This window comes from Triticum dicoccoides, chromosome 4A, assembly GCF_002162155.2.
Source record: "Triticum dicoccoides isolate Atlit2015 ecotype Zavitan chromosome 4A, WEW_v2.0, whole genome shotgun sequence".
Taxonomy (NCBI): domain Eukaryota; kingdom Viridiplantae; phylum Streptophyta; class Magnoliopsida; order Poales; family Poaceae; genus Triticum; species Triticum dicoccoides.
Window position 1 is genome coordinate 12,244,641 of NC_041386.1, and position 6,000 is coordinate 12,250,640.

Genomic DNA, 6,000 nt, shown 5'->3' on the forward strand with positions numbered 1-6,000 from the left:
TCTCAGATCCGAGGGCAAATTGTTTGTCGCTAAGAACGGGTCCTTTCTCGAGAAGGAGTTTCTCTCGAAAGAATTGAGTGGGAGGAAGATAGAACTTGATGAGGTTGTCGAACCTTTACTTCAACCAGAGAGTGATGCAACACAGAAAGATGTTTTCTGTGGCACCTACGTCTGTTGAAGAGGAAGTTAATGATAGTGATCATGAAGCTTCGGATCAAGTTGCTATCGAACCTCATAGGTCGACAAGGATATGTACTACTCCTGAGTGGTACAGTAATCCTGTCTTAGATATCATGTTGTTGGACAACAATGAACCTACGAACTATGGAGAAGCAATGGTGGGCCCGTATTCCGACAAATGGTTAGAAGCCATGAAATCCGAGATAGGATCCATGTATCAGAACAAAGCATGGACTTTGGTGGACTTGCCCAATGATCGGCAAGTCATTGAGATAAATGGATCTTTAAGAAGAAGACAGACGTGGACGGTAATGTTACCGTCTATGAAGCTCGACTTGTGGCAAAGAGTCTTTTCACAAGTTCAAGGAGTTGACTACGATGAGATTTTCTCACCCGTAGCGATGTTTAAGTCCGTCAGAATCATGTTAGCATTAACTATATTTTTCGATTATAAAATCTGACAGATGTATGTCAAAACAAGTTTTCTTACCAGTTTTCATAAGAAAAGGTTGTATGTGATACAATAAAAGGTTTTGTCGATCCTAAGGATGCTAAAAGGTATGCTGGCTCCAACAATCCTTCTATGGACTAGAGCAAGCATCTCGGAATCGGAATATATGCTTTGATGGAGTGATCAAAGCTTTTAGGTTTATACAATGTTTGCAAGAAACTTGTATTTACAAGAAAGTGAGTGGGAGCACTACAACATTTCTGATAAGTATATGTGGATGACATATTGTTGATCCGAAATAATGTAGAATTTCTAGAAAGCATAAACGGTTGTTTGAAGAGTGATTTTCAAAGGAAGACCTGGATAAAACTGCTTACATAATGGGCATCAAGATCTATAGAGATAGATCAAGACGCCTGATGATACTTTCAAAGAACGCACACCTTGACATGTTTTTGAAGGATTTCAAAATAGATCAGTCAAAGAAGGGGCTCTTACCTGAGTTGTAAGGTGTGAAGTTGAGTAAGACTCAAAGATTGACCACGACATAAGAAAGAGGAAGGACGAAGGTCGTCCCCTATGCTTCTGTCATAGGCTCTATAAGGTATGCCATGCTGAGTAGCGCACCTGATGTGTGCCTTGCCACATGTCTGGCAAGAGGGTACAAAGGTGACCTAGGAGTGGATCACAAGATAGCGGTCAAAATTATCCTTAGAGGAATAAGGAAATGTTTCTCGGTTATGGAGGTGATAAAGAGTTCCACGTAAAGAGTTACGTCGATGCAAGCTTAACACCTATCCGGATAGCTCTGAGTAGAGATACCGGATACGTATAATGGAGCAACAATTTGGAATAGCTCCAAGTGGAACGTGGTAGCAGCATCTACGATATGGCATAAAGTTTTGCGAAATACATAGGGATCTGAATATTGCAGACCCGTTGATTACAACCTCTCTCACAAGCATAACATGATCAAACCCAGAACTCATTGAGTGTTAATCACATAATGATGTGAACTAGATTATCGAGTCTAGTAAACTCTTTGGATGTTGGTCACATGGCGATGTGACATGTGAGTGTTAATCACATGGCGATGTGAACTAGATTATTAACTCTAGTGCAAGTGGGAGACTGTTGGAAATATGCCCTAGAGGCAATAATAAATTGGTTATTATTATATTTCCTTGTTCATGATAACCGTTTATTATCCATGCTAGAATTGTATTGATAGGAAACTCAGATACATGTGTGGATACATAGACAACACCATGTCCCTAGTAAGCCTCTAGTTGACTAGCTCGTTGATCAATAGATGGTTACGGTTTCCTGACCATGGACATTGGATGTCATTGATAACGGGATCACATCATTAGGAGAATGATGTGATGGACAAGACCCAATCCTAAGCCTAGCACAAGATCGTGTAGTTCGTATGCTAAAGCTTTTCTAATGTCAAGTATCATTTCCTTAGACCATGAGATTGTGCAACTCCCGGATACCGTAGGAGTGCTTTGGGTGTGCCAAACGTCACAACGTAACTGGGTGGCTATAAAGGTGCACTACGGGAATCTCCAAAAGTGTCTGTTGGGTTGGCACGAATCGAGACTGGGATTTGTCACTCCGTGTAACGGAGAGGTATCTCTGGGCCCACTCGGTAGGACATCATCATAATGTGCACAATGTGACCAAGGAGTTGATCATGGGATGATGTGTTATGGAACGAGTAAACAGACTTGCCGGTAACGAGATTGAACAAGGTATCAGGATACCGACGATCGAATCTCGGGCAAGTATCGTACCGATAGACAAAGGGAATTGTATACGGGATTGATTGAATCCTTGACATCGTGGTTCATCCGATGAGATAACCGTGGAGCACGTGGGAGCCAACATGGGTATCCAGATCCTGCTGTTGGTTATTGACCGGAGAGTTGTCTCGGCCATGTCTGCATGACTCCCGAGCCCGTAGGGTCTACACACTTAATGGTCGATGACGCTAGGGTTATAGGGAAAGTATGTACGCGGGTATTGAATGTTGTTCGGAGTCCCAGATGAGATCCCGGACGTCACGAGGAGTTCCGGAATGATCCAGAGGTAAAGATTTATATATGGGAAGTCCTGTTTTGGTCACCGGAAAAGTTTCGGGTGCTATCGGTAACGTACCGGGACCACCGAGAGGGTCCCGGGGGTCCACCAGGTGGGGCCACCAGTCCTAGAAGGCTGCATGGGCCAAGTGTGGGAGGGGGCCATCCCCAGGTGGGCTGGTGCGCCCCCCACCAAGGCCCAAGGCGCAAGGGAGAGTGGGAGGGGGCAAACCCTAAGTCCAGATGGGCCTTAAGGCCCACCCTAGGTGCGCCCCCTCTCTCCCCCCTTGGCCGCCACCCTAGATGGGTTTTGGGGCTGCCGCCACCCCTAGGGAGGGAACCCTAGATGGGGGCGCAGCCCCTCCCCTTCCCCTATATATACTTGAGTTATTGGGGGCTGCAAGACACACGAGATCATCTCCCTCTTGGCGCAGCCCTACCTCTCTACCTCCTCGTCTCTCGTAGTGCTTGGCGAAGTCCTGCTGGAGTTCCGCGCTCCACCACCACCACACCGTCGTGCTGCTGTTGGATGGAGTCTTCCCCAACCCCTCCTTCTCCCCTTGCTGGATCAAGGCGTGGGAGACGTCACCAGGCTGCACGTGTGTTGAACGCGGAAGCGCCGTTGTTCGGCGCTTAGATCGGAATCAACCGCGATCTGAATCGCTGCGAGTACGACTCCTTCATCCGCGTTCTTGCAACGCTTCCGCTTAGAGATGTACAAGGGTATGTAGATGCACTCTCCTTCCCCTCGTTGCTAGATTACTCCATAGATTGATCTTGGTGATGCGTAGAAAATTTTAAATTTCTGCTACGATCCCCAACAGTAACCACCTGTTATTGCCAACACTGATAATGACCATTTGTCTGCCGGCAGGCTTGGTTCATTATGCGTTACCTGTCGTCGGATTCACCATAGATACCAACATCCCACCGCTAGAAAATCTATACTTCACATGCTTGACATGACCTGTTATCTAGTTACTCCATCCTTTCCGGTTTATAGGGCTTATCTGAAGATCTTAGTTTTTCCATTTTATAAGGCTCAATTTGGTTGTTCCCCATCACAAGTTCAGATGTCAAGGTGCATTAAATCATTGCATGCAAGTATTAAGAAAAAATTGACCAATGCATGTACTTTATGCATGCATGCATTGTAATTAATACATTGGTAAACTTAATTTTTTGTGGAAAACAAGGGCATTAATTGGGTGCTTTTGCAAATTACAAAAAGTATTCCACCACTCACCATCTACCTTGGTTGGTGAGATTTTTGAATTGAGCCTTATAAATCGGAAAGGAGGGAGTAGTTAGTATCTCCAAGGACGTGAACTTTGGATATGTACCCATATCTATGCATTTGGTTATATCTATCAAAGAGTTTCTCATTCCATGTTATCTAGTTTGTTATCTTGTGTATCTTGCTTGCTAGTTGCTTATAATCATATAGGTCGACTGATCTTAACTGCATTTTAGAGGACCTTTAATTTCGCAATCCCTGGAATCAACAAAGAAAGTTAAAAATTGTAGTTGCCTACTCATTCCGTCCTTTTAGTTGAATCCTTGATCCTTCATCCTTGTTGGCATGTTTATTTGTTTTTTTTCGCTAAAAGTTAGCTTCGCAATACATAGGCAAGCCAAAAAATTGGTTGGTTTACAGCCTACTTAGCCACCTCACAAAACTTGCTAATTTTTGGCAGCTTTTAGACTTGACAAATGCTCACGTTCCAAATTGGCTACCAAGCAAGCCCAATATTTCACACACACGGCTTGAATTATAACCAAGCCCCGATAGATAAAATCAATGCTTCATCGTAAGATTTGAGAGTAACAAGTTGGCACCACATGTCAACGGTCCCTCACTTCAGTATCACCATTCAGGTTGGCCGAAAAATCAGTCAGTGGGTGCCACAAAGTCATTGGACCCATATATTAGTCGTGAGCCCCTCACTTGGCTTCCCAAGTTACTTGTCCATGCGGTTTACACTCGATGGGTTCCAAACATGTAGGACGAAATGTCGAGTCCATGCGGTTTACACTTGGTGGGTCCCAAACACCTAGGAGGAAATGTCAAGCTATCGCCCAGTCAGCACCATCGACAAGATCTGTGTCGTTGTTATCATTACAAATTATGATGATATAATTTGGTCAAAATGGACTAAAAATAAGGTCATAAAAGAAGATACATACTTATATGACGATATCGTACAATGAAAACATATAATTTATAACAAATCTTCAATAAACTTGCAGGGTTGGAACATTCGATGACAATCTCATAGAAAACGTTCCTAGACTTATGGTTAGTTTGGTCATTGTCATTATATTTTAATCATAAATCAACATATTCCTTGTGGTGAACTACTCGTATAGTCATTGCTATGAATCTATATGCCAAATTTGTATAGGAGATTGATTGTCGATCAATTGTCACGGATATCAGTAGTTACAAAATGCTAATAAAAACCATCAGCATGCCTTGCAGGACGCGAGAACTACTGTGGTTCTACAAAGGGTATATATGTGGGTCGTCGTGTCCACACTGGATGCGTCCTTGGGTCGAAGGGTGCATCCGGGTAAGCCGACAACGAAGGAGGCAGTTGTGCATGGAAGCGACCATCCAGCGGCATCAGAGGCATCGTCATTGTGTTGGAGGGCATAGACGGGTACGTTGGCACCGGAGACAAGTGCGGGTGGAAGCGGTTATCTAGCGGCATTGAGAGCCATAGTCTGCCATGGGTGTCATGGTGCAGCACCGGGTGCGTCAGATGGGAGTTCACCGGGTAAACATATCCTTCAATCAACAAAGCAATGTTGGTAAGTCACAATGTACATCGAAGAAAGAGAGGACAACACCATGTTGCGACTCACAAGCATGGGTATGTTCTTACCTGGCCCTGGTGGAGGCAAATTGTGTTGCGGCATGGCAGGGTACATGTTGTAGCTTGGGTGTACGTAGTCGTGGTACGCAGCATCATATAGTGCATCGGGTTGTTGACCGAGATGTCGTCGACATGGACGCTGTTTGCAGGATTCCAGACAAGAATCGATAAGGTACCGTTTGGATAATAAAATGACCTGACTCCACCCTCCTTAATGCATATATACTTTGAAAATCTCATATATTCATACGAACTATTCTTTTGTAACCAAGCTGATTATCTGAAACCATGCATGAATTGAGCTAAGCTACAAAAAAATAAATACTATTTCTAAAACTAGTCAATTCAATGATGACCCATCCATGGATTCACCTATATAGGCTGAAACTAATGTTGCAAAAATAAG